This window comes from Gallinula chloropus (genome assembly GCF_964237585.1).
Source record: "Gallinula chloropus genome assembly, chromosome: 1".
In the NCBI taxonomy this organism is placed as follows: domain Eukaryota; kingdom Metazoa; phylum Chordata; class Aves; order Gruiformes; family Rallidae; genus Gallinula; species Gallinula chloropus.
In genome coordinates this window covers 129,192,193-129,215,391 of record NC_140085.1, presented here as the reverse complement: position 1 = coordinate 129,215,391, position 23,199 = coordinate 129,192,193, and the positions used below count along the sequence as shown (strand labels likewise).

The window sequence follows — 23,199 nt, the reverse complement described above, 5'->3', positions numbered from 1 at the left end:
ACAAGCCCAGCTCCCTCAGCCTCTCTTCGTAGGGGAGGTGCTCCAGCCCTATGATCATCTTCGTGGCTCCTCTGAACCCTCTCCAACAGTTCCACATCTTTCTAGTATTGGGGCCCCAGACCTAGACACAGAACTCCAGATGGGGCCTCATGAGGGTGGAGTAGAGAGGGACAATCACCTCCCTGTCCCAGCTGGCCACCCCTCTTCTGATGGAGCCCAGGATACCATTGGCCTTTTCAGTCTCTCTTCATTTGGTAGCACACCTGTTCCTCCTGCTTCTGTCCCAATTCCATTCCCACCCTATTTCTGCTTTAGTTTTCACAACAGACCTGAGCTGAAGGCACAGTAACATTGTATTTTCTATGCTGTTTGTATAAACCCCACTGGAGTTAATTAATTTACTTATGTAAAGTGGGGTGGGGGAGGCTGTTTAGCTGCTGTCTGGGGAATGATGAGCAATTTCCATTGACCTGTCTCTAGCGACTCTTTCCCGCATAGTCACAGCTAATTTGAAGCCCAGCATAGGGTCTATTCCTGCTCTCTTTGAAGTTAAGAGATCTCAGTGGTTGTGGCTGATATTGGTGGTTCCAGACAGCTCAATACTGAGGAAACAGGCTTTGCAATTAACTTTCCAAAGTTCAAGACAATAACTTTCTCAGCATATATGTTTGATCAGCTAAAATATAAGTATTTGAAGGGAAGGAATATCTGTATGTTCCAGTAAATTCTACTGAACTCATGAACCTTTAACAAATAGCTTAGAAAGTAGAGAAAAAAGCCACAGGACAGAGAAAACCATGACAACAGATATTTCACGGTTTGTTACATAAAGTGTGTTTTCTCTGGGGCTCCTGGACGTGTGTGTAGGCTGCACACATCCGAACAGGTATTGGAGGGACATCCAAAAGGCTGGGATTGCTTAGCTTTCAGAAGAAACACCTCCCCAGAGAAAATGGGTGAAGGGAAACCCTGTGTGATTTGCACTAACTGCTTGGAAGTGCTGGTGACTTTTGAATAAAGAAGTCAAAAGTTAATTAACTCAGCTTGAAAAAAAAAGCAAGGGGGTGTCATTGTCCATGGGGAAGAGGACATAAAACCACACGTAGTGGGAGTAGCAGGTGCTGTGGCCTCTAGCAATCCAACAAGACAATGGCCTCTCAGCCCAGTTCAGTGAGGCAAGGTACTATTTTGTTTCAGCTGAAATTTCCTCCCAATCAGGTAATTTTAGGTACTTATCTTTCTGATCTCAAAAAAACAAAATCCAGCTTTAAGGCTACATTTGATGGCTCCCCAGGATACACACGCACGTGTAACCCTGTCCCCTGTAATTACTGCCTGCCTACACACGCTCTCCTTGTGTTTCAGCCGCGTATTCTCCTTTCTCTTTCAAACTGTTCTGTGCCTGTTCCTCAGTATCACAAGGTGACTGTTTGCTCGTGGTGGGCGGATAAAACATTGCTAGCTGTGATTAAACCTGAGCGCTCCAGCCCAGGATCAGCAGAGAGGGAGGGTGTGCAGTGCGCAGCCGTCACATCCGAGCAGAACGTGGTCCTCAGTGTCACAGCTGTTTGCTGGTCCTTCTGCTGAGAGAAGCCAACGCCAGGTTCTGCCTCCACATGCATCATGGGCAGGTTTGTGGTTTTTAGATTTATGTGATTTTTTTAATATATCTTTCTAGCAGATTCAGCATCTTAGATGGTAAGACTGCTGTTGCTGTGACTGTCATCCTGGAGGAGAAATCTGCCCTCCAAGTAGTTTAGCCTTTCCTTATTACCAGAACTCCTAATACCATCCCTACTGTGCTACACACAGCAAGTTCCCCCAGAGACCTTGGTGATAAGGGTACAAAGAACATGGAGCCAATCTTTCCTTGGTGGCACCCAGTGGCAAGACAAGAGACAACAGGCACAAGTTGAAACACGGGGAATTTAAACAGGAAACAAAACTTTTACAGTCAGGGTGGTGAAACACTGGCACAGGCTGCCCAGAGAGGCTATGGAGTCTCCATCCTTGGAGATACTCAAAACTTGACCAGACATGTCCCCTGAGCGATGACTCTGTCCTGAGCTGGGGGTTGGACTGGATGGTCTCAAGAGGTGCTCTCACGCCTCAGCCAGCCTTTGTTTGTCTCAAGAGATGCTGTCTTCCACTCACAAGGACTTGTGGGCCTGATGCAAGGTCTCTGCTTGCCCCTGCTTTGCTGTGGAACTATCAGTGAATTTACAAACTAAACCAAAAAGATGTTATATACTCTATTTCTGTGTTGCTCATAATCCAAGTAATCTGTCTGCTGGGATTACTTTTAGCCACATGCTTCTTTGTCCTCACTTCATTTCCTCAGAGATCCCAAACCTCTGACACATAGCTCCGACTGAAATCAATATTAGCATTAATACCTTTATGACCTCAGGGTTGAAAGGTGTCAAATGGCATCATATCCCATCCAGTGGAGCAAGAACCTCCCTTCTTCTCCCTCTCACAGGACTCTCACTGGGCAGTGGTCCCACCAAAAGGTCTGCTGTCACCAGTTCTCCCAGTCACAACTGAGCCTTAGCAGCTCTACTCAAAGGTTCTTCTACGCCTCATGTACCTACATGACTATCTAATTAGCAGGAGAAGCAGAAAAAAACCCAACACAAAATCTTGTCTGTGCCCAAGAATCCTACCACTTGCCATCCAAATGCAGGAGCAACCAAATTGTTGATGATAAACTTTGTCTCAGTGCTCAGGTGCTGAGAAAAATCAGCCCACCGTTACCAGATTTTGTCTGAAGCACACCGTGTGCAAGCAGTGCTATTTTAACACCTGCTAATAATATTATCTCTCTCAGGTGTTCTCTCCGCTCTCTGGTTGCTTATAATTGCTACCCGAACTCCCATTGCAGTCAGCAGACCCTCTATTTTCTCCCCATGATGCTCCAATCCACTCAGACCTCCCTCTGGCCAGCTCCAATTCTCTCTCTCCCGGCTCCCAAAGGCACATTATTTTTAGAGCTCAAACTCCTCCAGAGATCAATGGGAGTCTGTAAACTCAAAAATAGGTTGCTTATGGTACATTAATAATCCTCACAGTTATGTTCCCTGGTTATTCTTTCAGCTGCTGCAGCTTATCTACCAGCGCCTCCCCTGACACTCCAATCAACCTCACTCTGCTGAGCAACATCCTGCCATTTTAAAAAGGCGACGGAGAAGGATGTACTTGTCAGCAAATGCTTAAACGTTACTCTGATTAAGGATGGACATAAGCACATGTTTAGGAGCTTTTTCTTTGAATTGTGGAATTAGAGAGGTTTTTTACAGCCCTCAAGACTTTCTCCATTCCCCATCTGAGGATCTGCTGGGCTGTTGTGTTTGCAGTCGCTGGGATGCCAGTGTTTGCTTCTGGGACAAAAGAGGGGCTGACCCCCTGAGTTTTCTCACCACAGGCAAAAGCAATGGCTATTTTTATGTAAGAAATTATTTAATTATGTGCTGTTCAACATAGATGCAACCTCAAAAATAAATCTACATAAATTAACAAATTGCAAAATCTCACCTCTTTTTTTTTTTTCCCCAAATTACAGTTTTAAATGTTGCATCTGCCTTTTGTTGCCTGAAAACATGCCCAAACCAGTTAACTGCAAACAGATAAAAGATCTACACTAAAAAAAAGGGGGAAAAGACATTCCAACTGGCAGTATTTTCTGTTCTTATACAACAGGTTAGCTGAACGAAGATGAAACGTGAAGTGAATCCAGATTTTAGCTGTATATATATATATAATAAAGTGACCACACTCAGAGCTAATATTATATAATTAAAGGCCATGTATGAATCACCTGAAGCCTAAATAAAATTTGTCTTTGTTTGAAGAGCCTTACATATTTAACCCTAAGATTCTGTTCAGGCAGCCTGGTTTATGAGAAGCAACTTTAAAAAGGAGAAAGCAGACATATCCCATTAGCACCTCATAGAAAATCAGCGATTATAGCGGGTGCACCAAGGTTCAGTAAATGCCTCCCACTCAACAAGCTTCCAAAGTGAACGACCACATGATGTTTACTCCTCACCAGAACCCATTTATAGATCTCTTACTCACCACTATCTCAGTCATCCATGCAACATTTAGGAAAAGACAGCAAGAGTCCTCTATCTGGGAGCAGGGTAGGGGCGTTACATTTGGAGAACTGGGTCTTGTCTTTACAGTACTATTTAACCAAGCTGTGAAGCATGATTTAAATCATGCAAAGTTTAAAGTTTATAATCAACTTAAAGCATTCATTACATACTTGGGGTATTGCACATGGACAACAGGTGTGGTTGCTCAGACAGAATTTTGCACACATTAGGGAATTTCTACTAAAATGGTTTACAAAATGCCACTTCAAAAGTAAGTCAGTAACTTCCTATGGAGTTAGGAGACCCAGGAAAGATTTTTGTTCCAAACATTTTTAAATGACATCTGGACATTCCTAGCAAATAGCACCCTGGGAATGAAAAGGGTGTCAGTTTCAGTAAGGTAAGAAGGGGACAAAGTTCATGAACTTCTGTTAGTCTGGAGCAGAAATAGCCAGGAATTACAAACACACAGATTTTCAGGAGGAAAAACTTGAGGAAAAGGTACATCCAAGGACATAACTTCTTTGATTTCTCTAGTGAATTGGGAATGTGAAATAAAGCTGGACCATCTCCTTCAACTCCCTAATTCTCCTATGAATCTGGCAAAAGTCTCATCCCTCCTGAGACATTAACCTGAAGTGCCAAGGGATCTATTTTAATTTGTCTGCCCTCACTTCCCTTCAGTGGGCACCATTTACTAAGATCATCTTCCCCTGTGCGACTACTTGCATATTTATATTGCATCTGGAATCACTGTCCCACAGAGATGGCAGGGGAAGCAGCAGGAAGTCAAGAGTGTTCCAGGTGAACGTGTTAGTACCGTAATGGGACATCAGAGAGAGGGTTTAGATTGCACTAGGGTGTTCATCCATTGACTCCTTCCCAGTGGTGGCTGGCTGGCTAAATACAAAAGCCTACTCTAAACTATGCTTTCTTGCATGCTCTTCTCACATTATTTCAACATATTTGTTCTGTATCTGTCAGGATAATAATAATAACTCTTGTATATCTGAGCATCTATCATATATCTTTGTAAAGGTATTTGCTCTTATTTATATTTTCTGCATGTGGTTCTGGGCACCCTGCTCTAGGTGGCCTGTGTAAGCAGAGGGGTTGGACCAGATGACATCCAGAGGTCCCTTCCAACCTCAACCAATCTGTGATTCTGTGAAATACAGGAAAGATTAAATAGTTTCTCCTATAGTTGTGTTATCTGCAGCCAATTGAAATATGTGGGAAAGCAGGAAAATAATAAAAAAGAAGACAACTCAGGTTGCATACACGCATATGTACGGTTTCAAACCAAAAAAAGTCAGAACTTTTATATTTTAGTTTTGTCTGACAAAGAACATTAAACAAAAGGGGTGCCTTTTCCACTGAAGTACAAAAATAATCTTTTTGGTAATGACCTCTGCTTACATTAACCATTAAAAAATATTGATAGCAATATGCTCCATTTCTCATACCTATGTTGTTCCTCTAATCTAGCTCTGTCTTTGGACAGTATGACATGCCCTGTGTGATTTAGTCTGGGTGACTCTGTTCTGGCAGGGGGGTTGGACTAGATGATCTTTCAAGGTCCCTTCCAACTCCTACCGTCCTGTGAGTCTGTGTGATTCTGTGACATGGGGAACTATGGACAGTCGACCCTTTGCAGTCAGTAGTTCTGCAGTGCGTGCCCAAGTGAGCGGCAGCCCAGTACTGTGCAACAGCAGGTCTAGGCAACAACAATAGACCCTTTTATTTAAGACAGAAAAAAAAAACCAAAAACCAACAGCCAAGTAAAACCTTTTCTCATGTTATACAGTTGTCAAAATTCCTTGTTACCTACACTGATGGAAGACTTTGTCAGGAAAGGAACTTGCAAAAGAGAGACACTTTAGCCCAGTGGCTCTGGAGTGACAGCTAGCGAATGGAGGCCTTTCAGATCGATACGGTACGGCAGCAAATGTAGATCCTGCCAAATAAGGACAAGCCTGTGGAATTTTTGAAAGGTATAAATTGGGTACTCAGCTGACATAACACAATTAAGAAGAATGGCACTGTGCCGACCTAATGGCTGCCACAGCAGTTTAAGTTGTAACAAAAAGCAGATTAGATATCAGTACGTGCCTGAAGCTCCTGGGAGGACGTTTGGCTCAGTATTAAACTGTGTGGGGTTGCTAGGTTGTTCCCTAGTTATTTGGAGATCACGACTCCTTGGGCACAGGGGCTGATCTATGCAAACAGCTCCCAGAGTAACAGTTAATAAGCATGGACAGGAGAACACATGAACAAATCATACGTGCGAATATAACTCACGGTGAAGTTTGCACACAGGCTCCTGGCTGAAGCCAGCTGAAGCAACAGTTTGGCTTCTTCACATTCTGTACATCAGATGCTTCTTCACTTTCGAAGGCAAGTGACCAAGTATTGTGTAAGCACAGTTTATCAGTTCCCTGAAGGACCAGTACCTCCAGTGGAAAAGAAAAAACTTCCTCCCTTAACAAATGACTCTACTTCTTGATATTAATTAATATGAATTAATAGTAATTCAAAAGATTTAGGATTTTTAATGTGTTACAAACATTGCACTCTGTGTGCAAATGTGTTCCAAACTACTCTATCTCTTCAGTCTTATCAGTCTTTTTTTTATTTTTTCTTCTTTTGTTTGGCATCTCTAGGTTGAGATCAGAAAGCTGCCTAAAACAGTACACAATGGGCTGCTAGTTGTCATTTAGACAAAGTAGCACCTTAATGAGCAGTTTTTTGCTTCTGGATTCACTGTGTTATACAGTTGTTTCTTATAGGGATAAAAATCAACAGTTTCTTAAAGTTGGTGAAATACATAATATCTTTAAGTTTATCATCTCTGAGACGTTCATAAAGAGAATGAAGTTTTAAGGACTGATTGTGCATAACACTTCAAAGCCGTGTTACAAAACTCCCCTATGCTAGCTCTGATATACTTCCCGATATTGCTATTGCTGCTTCTGCTGTGACATTTTCTGGAGTTACTCTTAACATTTTCTCTCCCCAGTTTACATATATTAAAGCACGGTGGCTGTAACATATGTTTACCTCGCATTAAATTCAAGTTTTCATTTCAATTTTCCACTTTTCATTAACGTTTTCCCACCCACTTCTCATAACCTGAAATGCCATCCCTGTAAAAAAGGTTCCACAGACTCACCTCCAATTGCTTTGGGAGTGTATGAGGTCATCTGTGATTCGTAATGGGAAGCAAAGATCAAGCAGTATATACCAAATGCCGTGATTAAAGTTGTTGATGAGGAGCGGTAGAGGCTCCTTCTACTTCTGTTAATGAGAACCACGCTGCAGTACCTACTACCTTTGGCACTGCTGCCTCACAAAGAGGGGAAAAAAACAGGTTTTCCTCTGTGGCACTTCACTAAGCCCTGCTAGGTTCATGCAGGTGTCTGCTTATACTTGTTATTCTCTGTAATTATTAATCGATTTAGGGAGAAAAAGTGTTCTCAGAGTTCATGTTAAGCTATTCTCATTCACATGTACCAGATCTCTTTTTAAAAGCATTTGATTCCCTGTGTAGGCCTGACTCAAGGGCTTGGTGCCCTTCTTAAGGTATCATCCTGTCTGTATTTGCAAGTACGCCCAAGTGTTCTCTTAATGGAGCCATGTGACTTAAAGAGCTTACATAGTAAAAAATATTATGGCACTGAGATTAGAAAGGGATTTTAAGGACAGTTTAGTTTTATTTTGTTTCCACTCGCCATGATAGCAACTCAGATTCTCGAGACAAAGGCTAGCAGAGCTGGTCAAACTTCAGGAATTGTTTTTTTGCAGCAAATTCATCAGTAAGGAAGCCAAGGTCTGAAAACTGATCTTGTAAAGTGCTTATTACCTCCTTCAAAGTCCTACAAATCCGATTGATTTTTTCCAATGATAACCAAAACCATTTAGCAGCTTACAGGCACTGGGCAAAAAATAGCCAGCAGAAATGCACCTGGGTGGTGGTGAAAATGAAAAGATCTTGCTAGGTCCCCTTATGGAGTTATAACTGCGATGTCTACAGGAGAAGGATACGTACAAAAAGGACCAGAGTAAGTGCTACTAGACATAAAATAATGATTGATTTTAAAAAAGCAGCAATAAAAATCCACTACTAAAAGAAAAAGTCCAAAAGAGCTGTGACATTTGAAACAATGGGACATCCTTGTTATACTGAGAGGGATGAAGGCTCTCTGTAAGGGAGCACTCACTGATGCAATATGAAATGCCACCGCTGAGAGTTAATTGCACGACTGGGGTTTCTCAACCAGGATGTGACTCTGAAAGCAAAGTTTCCAGCTAGGAGAAAATGTATATGGTGGTGAGTGCTCTCACTGCAGAGCCTCCCTACAGTCAGTGCTTGGTAGCCCACCACAGAGATAACTGGGGGGGGAGATGCCTCACAGGTTTGTGCAGCCAAAGCACAAAAGGTAAGAATACAATGACTGATATAGCATCATCAAATTGTTATAAAGCTAAAAAAAAACAGATTTCCTGGATTGTTTCAAAAGTGACTTACAGTGTGGGGGCCACAGATTTTGGGTGGTATCATGAGCTAGTCCATCACAAGCCCTATGCCTCTGAAAACTTCGAATCCTCTCATGTCCCTTGTAGGATGGCAAAAGCAGGGGGACCAAAGACATTTAGCGCTCCTCAGAGCTTTGCTGCCAGTTCTTATGGCAGTCCTATTCATTCTGGTGGAAGCTTCACTCAAGCAGCAAAGGTGGACGTTTGGTGTGGCATCTCACAGCCTTGTAAAGCTTCAGTCACTACCTTGGACTATAACATTTTGTAACAATTTCATGGCCTGCGTCTGCACCAGACCCATATCATTAAGGGTTTGAAGCTGCTAAACAAGAGGTGTTGGAAGTACTTAGAAATGTTATTTGTTCCTTGAGAGGCTCGAGAGATGGGCCCATGCAAACCACATGAAGATCAACAAGGCCAAGTGCAAGGTCCTGCACAGGAGTCAGGGCAATCCCAAGAACAACTACAGGCTGGGAGGAGAAGGAATTGAGAGCAACCATGAGGAGAAGGACTTTGAGTGTGCTGGTTGATAAAAAGCTCAACATGAGATGGTAATGTATGCTTGCAGCCCAGAAAGTCAACTAAGTCGTGGGCTGCATCAAAAGAAATGTGACCAGCAGGCCAAGGGAAGTGATTCTGTGCCTCTGCTCTGCTCTGGTGAGAACCCACCTGGAGCTCTGCGTCCAGCTCTGGGGTCTCCAGTACAGGAGAGACAAGGATCTGTTGGACCGAGTCCAGAAGAGGACCATGAAAATGATTAAAGGGCTGGAGCCCTTCTGCTATGAAGTCAGGTGAGAGAGTTGGGCTTGTTCAACCTGGAGAAGAGAAGGCTCCAGGGAGACCTTAGTGCCTGCCACTACCTGAAGGGGCCTACAGGAAAGATGGAGAGGGACTGGGTACAAGGGCATGGAGTGACAGCACAAGGGGTAATGGCTTTAAAATAAAACAGGGAAAATTTAGGTTAGATATAAGGAAGAAATTCTTCCCTGTGAGGGCGGTGAGGCCCTGGCACAGGCTGCCGAGAGAAGCTGTGGCTGGCCCCTCTCTGGCAGTGTTCAAGGCCAGGTTGGATGGGGCTTTGGGCAACCTGGTCTGGTGGAGGGTGCCCCTGCCCATGGCAGGGCATTGGAACTAGATGGGCTTTGAGGTCCCTTTAAACCCTAACTAGTCTGGGATTCTTTGATCATCATTTGGGGTGGACAGGAAGCTAACAAAGCAAAGCTGCTCACAAAAAGTGCCTGATTTACTTTGCAGATTTTTAATCTTTCTCAGGAGACTGAAAATCTCCAGATGTTCTGTGCTTCTCTGTGAGAATTTAGGCCACACAGTTTTGTTTTTCTAGACAGACAGTTGATTTCAAGAGGTTGAAATTTTGGCAAGGTGACTTCATTTTAGTGACGTTTTTATGGTAAGGCAAACACTCTTCCAGTTGAATCCTTTCAGCATTCTTATTGTGGTCTCTCAAAAGCCTTCGTAGGAGAGGGCAAACACGCTCAAGATCATACTGTTTGATGCTACATGAACTCTAAAGTGTCTAACTCTGCTACATAAGTAATGATGAGCAATGATTTTCAAGTAAGTTGTTTCACTACACAAAAGAGATTCTGGAGGAAGGTGCTGACCTCAGATGTCTTTTGCGCTGGCACTTCATGTGGCACTAGCTCTCCAATCAAATATTGAAGCTTTGCACTAAATTATTCAGAAAACTTTCTCACAAATCTGAACACAACATATCACACAGCAAAACACTGCTGCTGGAAAGGTTCTCTGATTTCACACCTGAGCGCTCATGTCTTTTGTTATTGTCATCCTGGCTGCCACTTAATACCCCTGATAAGCTGGCATTTTCTCCAGAGACACGTGCCCGGCGGTAAGCAGCACTGCTTGGTGTCTGCACGGCTTCCGCAAATTAGGAAGCAAAAAAGTATTTGCATTTTTTAAATAAAACCTTTTAATCAAGAGATTTTGAGTTTTTGTTTTGCAGCAGAGTTTCAGGGGCAAAGGCTGCACAAAGTGAGATACCTGGCACGCTGCTGATTCCTACGGAGTCCAAAAGTCCATGGCCTCGCTAATGGCATTTCTAAAGCGCCATTGGTCTTTGTTGCCCACTGATATTTGTGGACTCGATGGCTTTTTTCCTCTTAAAATAAAAACTTGAAGAACTGAGTGATAAAAAGCACATATTAAGACAATATTAAGTTGATAAATGACTCACATATGCATCAATTAATCAGTTAAGATTGAACATGGGGCCTAATGTTAGTTATTCATATTCCAGATTTAAGACATAGGTACCAAGTTTTCTTTCCCCTATACTTAAAGAGAGGTGGGTTACTTCAGAGATGCACCAGGGTGCACGAAGGATGAATCGGCATTACTGTGATAGTTGTGTAGCCACACATAATTTTGCAGATATCAGATGGTCATGGAAAATTGTTATAAATGGCAGGTTTTGGGTAACACAACAGAAGGCAGGCTGCACAGACAAACATATAAACACTCCCCCTTAGCTTGCACACTGCCTGATTTTTTTCAGTTCCTCCCAAACTTTAACATTGCCCGAACAATTTTATTTCATGATTCTTCAGAATTCACATGGCTAGCTCTGCCATTCATTCCTCATTGTAAATGCTCCCCATCCCTCATGCAACTTTAATGTTTGAGGGGAAAGGTCTAAGCATTAGGTGTTTAACTGGTTAGACTTTCAAAAGCCACCTTGCCAAGATAGACTTCGTCTTTCATTTGTCCCTGAAGAAATGCTGGTTTTAGAAAGGACTGTGTCAAAAATGTTTTTTTAAAATAAAAAAAAGTCCAATCACGTGTGTCCTGAAGGTAATTGAATTTTGGTGCCGTTCGTACACACATAATTTGGGATTAAAGTTATATGTATTTATATTATGACTGGTTACGAATTTCAAATTCCAGGGCAATGAAACTGGAAGCAAACAGCATCTTGGTGTACTGCAGATGCAGGCTTTCTTCCTTCAGTGAAGCAAGGGGGGGGAAATGACAGGAGAATTATTAGGTTGGATCATTACAGGAGAAAAAGGCGAGCTTGCTTGATTTGTTGTTTGAGAGTTGGCACGGGCTGAGGCCGCTGAAGTTTATTTAAAATGCAATGAGCTTTTGTACTTCAGAGTATGCCAAGAGTCAAACTGGTCCAACATTTTCTGACGGAACATTTCTCCACTGGGAAAGGTTTATGCTTTGAAAGTGTAACTTTTTATGGAAACATCTTGCTTTCAGCAATTCTCCCAATGAAACATGGAACATTGAGCATGACTGATCTGGGCAGTTTCTTATCGGCCCCCATGCTGGCTCACCAGCAGCCTGACAAGAGGCTGGTGCAGCTCTTTGATGGGGTCTTCCAAGGGCCAAAAACTTCAGGTCTGCTAGACTTGGAAACGCAAATTCCTGCTCAATACCCCTAACATCCAGAAGCTGCTGGAGACAATTAGTTTGGTTCAACCCCAGCAATTCCTGGACCACCGTGGGCCCAGCTCTGCAGTATAACACTAAATTGGCATGTCCTAACTGGTTCCACAGCCTCTGCCTCATCTCAGCCTCCTGCTGCGTTGATCTCCACCTTCATTTAGGTGTGTGACGCCAAACCCTTTAATTCTTCCCTTCAAGATTAATTTTGACAACTCCAAGCCCTAAACATTATACTGTATGACCAATCTCCCTCAGACTTGAAGACCAGACCAAGAGAGGTTGGGGGGGAGGGGAATCCAAATAAATTTCTATTAATTTTATTTCCTTCTTGGAGATTTGGCTATGAGGGTTTGCTTCTCTCCATTTTTCTCTGCCACAGCAAGGGTCTTTTAAACGTCCCACAGTGAGAGCCGAGCCCCACGCAGATGCTAAGCAATACTCACACATAATAATAATATTTAAAAAAAACCCAACCCTGTCCAGTCCAAAAGGTTTTATAGTACACACTGAGACACAATTCATAACACAACAACTCTGAGACAAAGAGAGGGATGAGGAAATGACAGCTCAGTTTTATTGGGTAGAATAATTAGCAGCCTTACAATAGGAGTTGCTTGGCTGCTGACACAGAGCAATGACTATTATCTTTATGCAAAAGGCTCCCTGAGCCATCTCAGGACAATATTTTGAAAGCATTTAGCAGGTTAAACATGCAAAACCCCTAAGAGTTAAGACACTTGACGTTTTTGGGGGAAGCCGATGAGGTTCTTTAAGCCGACCTCCAGCTTTACAGAGCCTGAAGTATTTTAGAAGTCTGCCCTCTAGTCTCCCTGAAGGGTTACTGTCTCAACGCCGTATGTACAATACAATGTTCTGGCCAGGATTTATCTCACTGTGACAATTATTTTCCCTTCTTTTCCATTAAAAAAAAACCCAAAACCAAACACAAACCCCAACCAAAAAACCCCCCACACCACTCCTTCATACACACCCCATAGCCCCCCCCTCAAAGCCTATCGACCCTCAACCCGCAGTACAGAAACGACTCGTCCTTAATCCTTCCCTGCGATGTTCTGTACCAGCGTCATGCTGGAAACAGAACGGGTAAACCCGCCACTTCAAAAAATATTGATAAAATTAAAAAATAGCCTTTATCACTGACAATCCCCGCGGGCACAAGGGGAGCGAGGACTGTCAGAAAAAGGGTGTCTGGCATCTCAGCACATGGCACGGCCGCAGGAGCCACGGGACACGTTGTGCCGATACGTTACTACTGGGAGGAGGATGAGGGAGGAGAGAGGGGGCATTCCTGTGGTAGCCAGGGAAACCCGGGGAGGGGGGAGGGCAGCAGCGCGGACCCGCTTCTGCCGTCACAGCGACGGTGGTGGGGGGAGACACGGCGGGTTCCCGGGTACAAATCCCATGTTGGAGGGAGGGAGGTGGTGCCCTGATGCCTTTGCCGGCAAAGACAAAAAGCTCCTTGGCGCTTAAAACCTTGCGCGGTGCCTTCTCCCTCCTGCCGTGCCCGGGGCCCGGCCCGGGCCCGCTCCTTCGCCGGGCCCGTCCCCTTCCCCGTCCCACCCGTGTGTTCCACCCCTGGCAACCGGGGAAGGGGGCACCGTGCTGCGAAAGCCCCTCAGCTGACGCCTGCTGCGTTTCCCGCTTCAAAACCAGGCGGCGATTGAAGTTACAACGGGTCCAGCAGCCGCCCAGAGCTAAGCCCTGGGGAGGGCTCCGCCGGCACCTCGGCTTCGTGCGGGCACGGCAGCAGAGGGACGAGGCCCTGCCGCCATTCCAGTGCTCTCAGCACTCGGGTTTTTATTATTATTTGTCTGTTCGGGGCTTTCACTGGCGCTCTGGCAGTTTGAAATGTCTACGTGCCCAGAGGTCCCCGTCAGCCGAAGTGATGCTGAGGGGTCCTTGCTGAGGTGGGAGGGCAGGGTGGGTCATTTCTCCTGAGCAGTGAAGCTGGTGCCAAGACCTGTGGCTCCGCTTTAGTACAGCTGGGTTGTGGGAACGGGGTTGGGGAGTGTGAGGGCCATGGGGTTTGGGGCAAGTCAAGTGCTGCTGCTCCCCAAGCAGTACCAAGTTTGCTTGGATTGATTTATTTGCTTTTAATGCATTAGCAGCGAGGTCTGTCATCCTGGAGACACTGAGAAGGGGCTCCTCTCCAAGCGAGAAAATAGGCATCTCGGCTGTCTCTCTTTGGGCAGCAATACCCAATTTATTCATCATGAATTCTGCCTCTTCTGCCACCTCACCCAGCCTGTACTGCAAATAGCCCACGTTTGACTCTCTGTGCTAGTTACAGTTTCTAAAAATGCTACTTTCTCCCGGTCATACGGCTGCTTCTCACCAGAATTCATAATGTATGAGTGAGTGTTGTCCATATAAATATAGTGTACATCTGATATGCCTACAGATAACATTGCGGCACGACTGAACTGTGATTAACTGTGGCACTATTCATCCACCTGTTTTCTTTCCGTGTAACCCCGGCATGTGCAGTAAAAAGAGAGGGCCTGAGACAACACTCACACCCCTGCAAATACAGAAGAGATGAAAATTGCCTACGGTTTTATTCTCAAAATACTCCCATCGAGACTGAGACCTCTCTGTGCACTTTGCAGAAACTTTTTCTGAACTGCTTAGCGCTTCGTATGAAGCAAAATACACTGAAAAAATACAGCAAACAGAAGGAAAAGGAAGGGTGGTGGGAAAGTGATTGCTAACAGTCAAAACCCAGCATAGTCTTTCCCTAACTCACAATCTCTGCAGCCTTTTCTGAATATTTAACACACTTGCCCTGGATTTTGTGGCCTCCTTGACACGGAAAAGCGAGAGGTCTTAATCAGCTCAGGAAATTTGACAGCCGTCTTGTGCATAACCCAGAGGGTCTCTTCAGAGATGGATAAGCATGAAGGCAAGTCATCATACCCGGGCTGCTAATTTAACTTGACATGTAACTGACTGTATCAGAAAACACTGTATTCTGACATCTGGTCCATGCAGGATATGCTTAATTCCTCACGTTATCTTGTTTCTTCAAAGCTACTGCAGGTAGTGTGGTAATTGTCTCTTCTTTGGAAAGCTTATTGTCGAGTCTTTAGTATTAATATTTGATATGCACAGCTACAGTACACACGAAGATCTTTCACATCAGTAAGCGGTATATATATATATATATATATATATATATATAAAGTTTGGTTTATAGGGGCTTGTAATTTATTAGAGTTTCAAATATACGCTTTTTCACATGGAATAAAAAGATTTCTTCAAAACACAAAATAAGGTATTACAGCATGTTGTCTGTACAAGACTTTACTGTTAAATACTTGATTTTGCAACCTCTGACAGGCGAGCATTTAGAAATGAGGCATTAGGATTGAGAGAAAGAGAACTAAACCTTCCCACAACACCCTTTTTCACAACAGAAAACTGATCTTTGACTAAAAAAACTGGAAGAAAAAAAAAAGAAAAAGGCCTGGTTTTCACAGAGAAATAGAAACAGTGAGAGGAATCACCTGGTGTTAAAAACCACGTGTCCAAGACCAATTAGTTTTTGGTTTTGAATTTGCACCACCACAGTCTACAGTTCCTGTGGAAAAGATCTCTTCTGCTCAGCTCTGCAGAAAGGCTCTTCCCAGAACGTACAGGTTCCTACCGGAGCACTCACATGGCTCCATCAGTACGAGTCCTGGATCTGAGTGCAGGAGGACACAGAGGCCCATTCACTCCTAACAGGGAACAATGCACAATTTGCACGTCCATTTTTGGAGTGGGATCTTGAGAAGCACCTAAGGGATTTAGAAGCATAGTTCCCACTGAGTGGAAATGGGATTGTTCTCCTTAGCGCAGGAGCAGAGTCCCAGCAATTCAGATGCCTAAGGTGCAAATGGAATTTAGGTGCTTAATTCCAGAACTGTCATCCCCAAAACTGTGGTCCAACCACACCATAACCTCAACCTGTGCTCCTGCCCTGAGTTTTGATAAACCTGCTCAGCTGAGTACCTGAAAGACATGTCTCCTGGTTTTGGCTAGGATAGAGTTAATTTCCTTTCTAGCAGCTGGTGGAATGCCGTGTTTGGGAGTTAGGATTAGAGCAGTGCTGATAACACACTGATGTTTTAGTTGTTGCCCAGCAGTCGGGGACTTTTCAGTTGTTCATACTGCCCTGCTAACGAGAAGGGGGCGGCACCCAGGAAGCTGTGAGGGGACACAGGTGGGACAGGTGTCCCACACTGGCCAAAGAGGGGATTGCATGACAATTACGTTATGCTCAGCGTAAAGGGGGCTGGTGGGGGGAGGAGCGCACAGGTCCAGGACATGCAGTTTGGGGACAGTCTGGTGTCGGGACAGCTCTGAGCTGCACGGCCTGAGTTGTGCAGTTCAGTGAGACACTATATATCACCAGTTTTGTATAATTCGCTATAAAATGCTGTTATGGTTATATCCTTCTTTCTTTGCTGTCCCAGTATCCCAGTAAACTGTCCTTATCCCAGCCCACGAGGTTTGGGGCTGTTTGAGGTTCTTTTTCCTCCCCTTTTCCCCCCACCCCCCTGGGCAATTTCCCCTCCCCACGCCCTCTTAGGGAGTGAGTGGCTGCGTGGTGCTCAGCTCTTGGCTGGGGCTAAACCACAACAACGTGGAACCCTGAGCAGCACCCAGGAACTCCTTGGGTTTCCACAGAGACCTTCCTCCTCAGCACCTACCTAATTGAACCAGACTGTGTACAAAACCCCAGCAGCAGCTACCTTGGTTTCTTTTAAAGCACAGCCGGAGGAAGCTGTCGCTATACAAATTAGCCTTTGGAGAAGGTACACAGCAATCCACTCGCTGAGGCACATGGAAGCAGGTTTCCCTGCTGCCAGCTGAGCTCCCCATCGCTAAGCTGCCGTCAGGCTCACTTGTCTAGGGATTAATTTTAATTCATTTCTGCACAGCAGCCTAGCTTTAGCAAAGGGTCCCCCCCTGCCAAGGTAGCCTGCAGATTCCAGGGAGGCAAGAAACGTGGGTTTTAATCCTTTTGAAGAGAAGAAGGAATTGACCTGCTTTATTCACGCATCCTGGCTGGGTACGAGTGATAATCGCTGAGCTGAGGCAGAAGGGAGGGGCCACCACCACCTTCCTTCTCTTGCATCTTTTCAAATTGTTCTTGGGTTGGTTTTTGTTGGTTGGTTTTTGGGTTTTTTTTTTTAAAGTACTCAGGGGCGAATCGGAAGGAGATGGTTCACACTGTAAATCCGGTGTAGGGGGACACGGCTCCCGGAGCTACGCAGGACATTGCTAAGTCCCAGAGAAGACAATCTGATTGTTTTCATTTATTTTTTTTCCCTATTAGTTGTATCTGAACAGCTCTCCACACACGCTTCCCGGTGCTGCTCGCCGAAGTGGCTCACGGCTCCGTAGCAGCGTACGCAGCGCCACCTTCTTGAGATGCCAGAAGAGCAGGTTTCTGCAAGGAGGGTCCAGAATAGGCGCCTGTGACCAGAGCCTCTGGGGGCCCTGGGTTCTTCACCTCCCTGCCTTCTCTCTGTAACCTGGCATGTCTCCTTACAGCCAGTTACCTCCTGGGAGGGAGCAGGACCTGTCCCTGAGCAATGCTAATGTACCTCGCCAGGGGAAGACAGCACTGGCCTTCACCCAGCACTTGGGACGCAGCTTTCAAGGCAGAAGGTGGTGCTACAGGCTGTGGGACATCGATTCTCCACTCCTGTCTGCCTAGCCCCAGGATTTGAGGAACTTCAGCTGCCCCCTTTAACGGCGAAGCCAGCCAGCCAGCAGGTATTTAACAGGAGGTGGAGTCATAGTAGTTGTATCCACTGGTAGATGATGCAGGAGGGTCACCTCCGTGATAAAAGAGAGGCTTTGGGAAATGCAGAGCATGTAGTGCCCCTCTGAGCCAAACAAGCACACTGCAGTACAAGGCGTTGTTCTGTCATCCTCCATGGGTACCAGAAACAGCCGCCTGCACCGTTCTGGCTGAAATCATCTGATCCCTGTGCATTCCATATAAAATCCCAGATTCTGGTGGGGGATATGGAGGAATACTCCATTGGCGCAAGGAACTCTGATGCCATTGCGCCTGATTTGCATACCATGGGCTTGTCTCGATGTAAATGGTTAGATGTCAAAACTCTCACCTCAGGTGGGGTTCTGAGGACTTTCCTTTCATGAAGGATGGTCAATCTTCAGCTCAAAAATGAGGCCTTCAGCCTCAGCTCAGCACAAGGTTCTCTGGGAACCAGTGTCCAGTCACCTCTGTGGTGTCTATTAACGTAAGGCATTGAAGTTGGAATTAACTGTTCTATTTCCTGCCTTAGGGAAACAGATTTCCCTAATTTCAATCAAACTACAAATAACTTCGCACTTGGCCATGTGACCCCATGTGCCAGCAAGATACTGTTTGGCAGCTGAGCTGTGGTGTCTGGCCAGGATCAACCTCTTAATCTCTACACACGTGAAGCAGAACATGAACATCTTCCCTGAGGTTCCTACTAGTTTCTCAAAGACTTTGAGGCAGGCATGTGCTCAGATCAGGTGACTCAGGTGTTGTCTGCTAATGTGCTAAACTGCAGAAACTTAGCCAAGGCTTAGCTGCTCCTAAAATTGGCAGAACGGTTTTGCCTGAGAAGTAATGTAGTAGTAGCAAATCTATTCCACACCAGACTTCAGAATAAAAATAAGAAAAGCATATGAAGAGCAGAAAGGACTGCAGTACTACATCATTGAAAAAAAAAAAAAAAGGAGTACATGTGAGGTATCAACCCATCTGAATTCACTTTACTTTCTGTGAAACAGACTGAAAAACTGAAAATATGGCACTTGTCTTCATAGAGGGCTCTTCTGGTCTTGAGAACTAAAAGGGAGAAAGATTACAATTTTTCCAGAATAAATGTGTCTGTTCAAACTCTGAAGAGACAGATCAATTCAGCTATTAACAGACAAAACCACAAAACCAAGGAAATTAAGAAATTCAAAAGTAGAAGGTCTGAGATTCTCAATTAAATGATTAATTAAGGTCTGAGATCCTAAGTAATTACAGCAGAGGACATGCTCTATCCTGGTCTTCAAGAATCTTTGGGAAGGATGCTGCACTCAGGAACAGCATGATTTACAACCACAGAAGCAACTGGAGGTTTGATCTCCCTCATATTCTGTCTCTTCCAGCTCAAATATTTGTTTTCAGGTCCTCGGGTTTGTATTTTCTTCCATTTCAGTACACACTTGGTGTTGGTTTCATCTTATATACAAAGGCAGCACCTTCCGAAGCCTTGAAATAACACCATCTAGTCATTGCTGTCATCCTTCCCTCAGAACGGGAGCAGTTTGGCTCTGGGGGAAACATTTTGTGCTTTGATGTTACCTCTGTAAAAGCAATTTTGCCAGCCTCATGCTCTCTCTCCGTGTGCGCACCCGTATCGCTGCCGCCGCTAAAACGGACCGGGGCTGGGTAGCATGCTGCTCCCATGGCTTGTTTGCTAGCGAGCAGGGCAGGCACTGCCAGCACCCTCTTCTTCCCTAAGTACAACCACGGCCATGGCTGTTGTTTCCTCCAAGGTCACATTTCTGTACCGTGAAAGGCCCTGTGAGGCCACACAGGAGTGATGGCAATTTTAAGGCGAGGTTCGCTCCAAGGCAGCGAACAGGAACAAAGACCCAGGAGAGATAAAAGCTGAAGGGCCCTCTTTCTTTCTTTCTTTCTTTCTTTCTTAAATCAGTCGAATAACTGAATTGTTAAATTAAAAGCAGTATTACGGCAACTGTGTGGGGGTGTCAGTTCTGAACACCGAGTCTGAGGGGTTTATTCTGCTTTTACTGAAATCGTGTCTGTCCGTGGAGCTCAGCCATCTGTGGTCAGGAACAAATTCAGCCATCTTAATAGAACCACTAAACGGTGGGGAGACAGAACCACACTTAATACTTGTTCCCAAGATCAAGTACAGGTTGGCTCCATTGAGCTTCCTTTCAACTCGCTACAGCCTGTAGCAAATTACCTGCGCACAATGAAGTGTGTCCGACACCAAGTAAAACCAACACATATTCCTGGAGGGAAGTGCTTATTTATACCATGTGCTTTGTTCTCTTGGTGTAGTCCTCCTGCACGTCAAAGGGGAATCAGGAGGTTAAAATGGCAGCAGATTGGGACAGCAAAACCCAGTGACATCTGCAGCATAGTATTTCCTCAGCAGTGCTGCCGACTGGGCAACAGATGTTGGGATCACTGTCATGGTGAGCTCTACCCATGGACAATGGTCTACCTACGTATAGTGAGGCTTACCCTTATCCAACTCCATGTGAAGAACTGACCCAAACCCCCTTTCCCCCAGTCCCTGCCCCTCTCTGTGGCACAATAGGGGGAAAGAAGGGAGCAAAATCATGACTAAAGTGAAGTCTGCTAAGAAGGGAGGGGTGAGGGGAGGTGCTTTAAGATCTGGCCACACTTCTCATTACCCGACTCTGGTGTCACTGGGTGTGAAGGGCAGTGTCATACATTAGAGAGTTTCTTTCCTTTATTCTGTGTTGAGTCTGTTCTGCCCGTGACACTGATTGTGGAATGATCTCTCCCTGTCCTTCTCTCGAATCCTGAGCCTCTCAATAGATATTTTCTCCCCTGTCCATCTGAAAAGGGGAGTGATAGAGCGGCTTTGGTGGGAGTGATAGAACCCCCAGCCAGGGCCAAACCACCACGATTCTCAGGAAGAACTGTCGAACAGGTGTGACAGAGAGGTAGCCTCAGCACTGAAGGGAGCTACATTTTTTTCAAACAAGGCATGCAAGGCACAATTTGGTGGCTGAAGCAGGCGGCACCCTAAGCACAGAGCAGGGCTCCTGATACTTGCCAATGGCCCACTCCCAGACAGGGGTTACAAGGCTCTTGCAGTATCAAGCCATCTCTGCGAGAGACAGCAAAGCACAGTGATGCAGTAATTTATGTGGTTCTTGAGAACAAGGCTGTGAGAACATAATTAGGTAGTCTTTTATCAAATGAAATGAATAAAAACTATAAAACAAAATGACGAGGCACTGAATTTAGAAGAAAATTCATTTGATTATCGCATCAGAGCAGTGAAATTTCAGATCGTGCTGTCAGCTTAATTGGCTACAATTTATGTAGATTTGATAAAACAATCTGAGCTGTTAATAACGTAGGAAGTTGCACTTCATGTGTGCAGAGGCAGTTAGCCTTTTTGCTCTGATGTAGGCACTTGAAAACCTTTGTGCTGAGCACACTGTGAACTGCTTCAGGTTAGAGAGATTGGGACTGCTTGTTATTTCTGGTTGGTGACGAGGCCTGTCAGTACAGTGCCTGAGTGCTCCAGGCATACCTAAGGATGGCAGGATGGTTCCCAGGTACAGAGAAACAGCATCACCCTCATCTCACTCCTAACTCTTTAACAGTGGTCCGGGTAACCTCTTTCCTGCTCACCAAACAGTTTCCAATGCCCACGGTTCCCTGGTTACAACTAGTTCTGCGTGGGTATAAGTGTGTATGCCTCAGGGCAAGGGTCATTTCAGTCACAGGGCCCTCTCTAAACACCAGGATCTGTTCACACAGCAAATACCTGAAGTTTTAGGTATTCCTGATATTGGGAATTCCAAGAGGAATGCATTCCACAGTGCTGCAGTTCATTCACACTACCTCTTCATGCATACAGAAGAAACGAAGAAGAAAAAGCCTGCTGACTGTATCCTACCTTCACACTTCACTGATGCCTCTGTGCCTGGCATCTTCAGGAGGCCTCCTGACTTTCTGAGCCTTATTTGAGGCAGGTCACCCCAGAAATTGCATCTAACTCAGGGAATTGGCTGAAAAATTTAGTTCTTAGAAAAATCTGCCATGAACAGCACTGATGGAAACAAGGGAGTTTCTGCACAAAAGAGTCTGACAATAAAAGTTCAGGACCCGATCACAGGAAAGCAGTTGTTAAATAGAAGTTACTTTTCTTTTAAAGGAGAATTCTCAGCTGTCAAGCAAAACACTTGGAACTTTTTCCCAGCAACTAACGGAGGAGAGATCTGCAGGACCACATTGCTAGCATGGGAAGTATTTTTTTACTTTAAGGGCATTAATGTCTCAAAGCAAGCGGCCCAATGAAGCCATTTCTTCTGTTTGCATGTAGAGGTCTGTTCACCTCTACATGTCTGCAAACTCTCTTGAGCATGGTTGAAAGTAGAAGAATAAATAACATGCTTATGTGCTAAAAAGCAGTAGACAGTTCTTCATAACTTTATGCTTGTCTCTCCCACTAATAAAAATGCTCTGCTTGAAGACAGTTTGGAAATAAAAAAGCTTTTTATTCCCCCATATTTTATGTTTTTTAAAAAAATACAAGTATCCTTTCTTGTAGTTTGCTGTGGAGCAAAATGTTTTCTGATTTTTCAGTGTTTGTTTTGAAGTTATTAGTCAATTTTGAAAAAAACAAGAACTTTTCCCAACTAGTCTTGGTTGAAGCATTTGTTGTTCAGAAGAATATGCCCTGGTCTTTACTCAGTAATACCAACCTCCTAACACATACCTTCAGGCTTTCTTAGGCACTTAGAAAGCAGTCTCTCCAGTCTGCTTTCCTACTCACTTCCACCATTCAACAAAAGAATGAGCAGGAAACCTCTCCTGGGGGGAGCTTACCACAGCATTGCATCGGTGCTGGAGAAGAGATGGGAAGCTGCAGGCCATGTCAGAGACAAGGAACTAAATTTTTACTTCTGAACACAGAAACTCTGGCAAACAAAACATCAGTAACTTTTTTTTTTTTTTTCTCAAGGAGATATCATGATTCCAAAGGTTCCTCTGATATTAAATTATGTCCTGGAGATTCCAGTTTTCTCTTTGAAAATAAATTTCTAGTTCTTCTGTTTTTAAGTCTTAAAGCATGACATAAGGAGACTCAAAAAACCTGGAAGACAAACCAAAAGAACCTTAAACGTTCTGTTAAAAAAAATCCTAAAACCCCCTAATCTCTTAGGTCAATTTTACAAACAGAAGTGACCTGGCAAAACTGATGTCTGGCCATGAAATTCCCAAGTGCTGCTAATCCAGGACTTCTGAATCAAAGACAGCAGGATGGTAGGAAACCAAGGAGAGAAAAACACCACAAGGACTATGAAATTAGCACAGGCCAGTGAG

The 23,199-nt window shown here is 44.6% G+C and overlaps 1 protein-coding gene across 2 annotated transcripts in view; it reads right to left on the bottom strand.

The window, feature by feature from the left end:
* Positions 1 to 23,199, bottom strand: part of SMPX (small muscle protein X-linked) — a 44,810-nt gene that overhangs the window by 1,973 nt on the left and 19,638 nt on the right. The gene's annotated exons all lie outside the window — the stretch shown is intronic.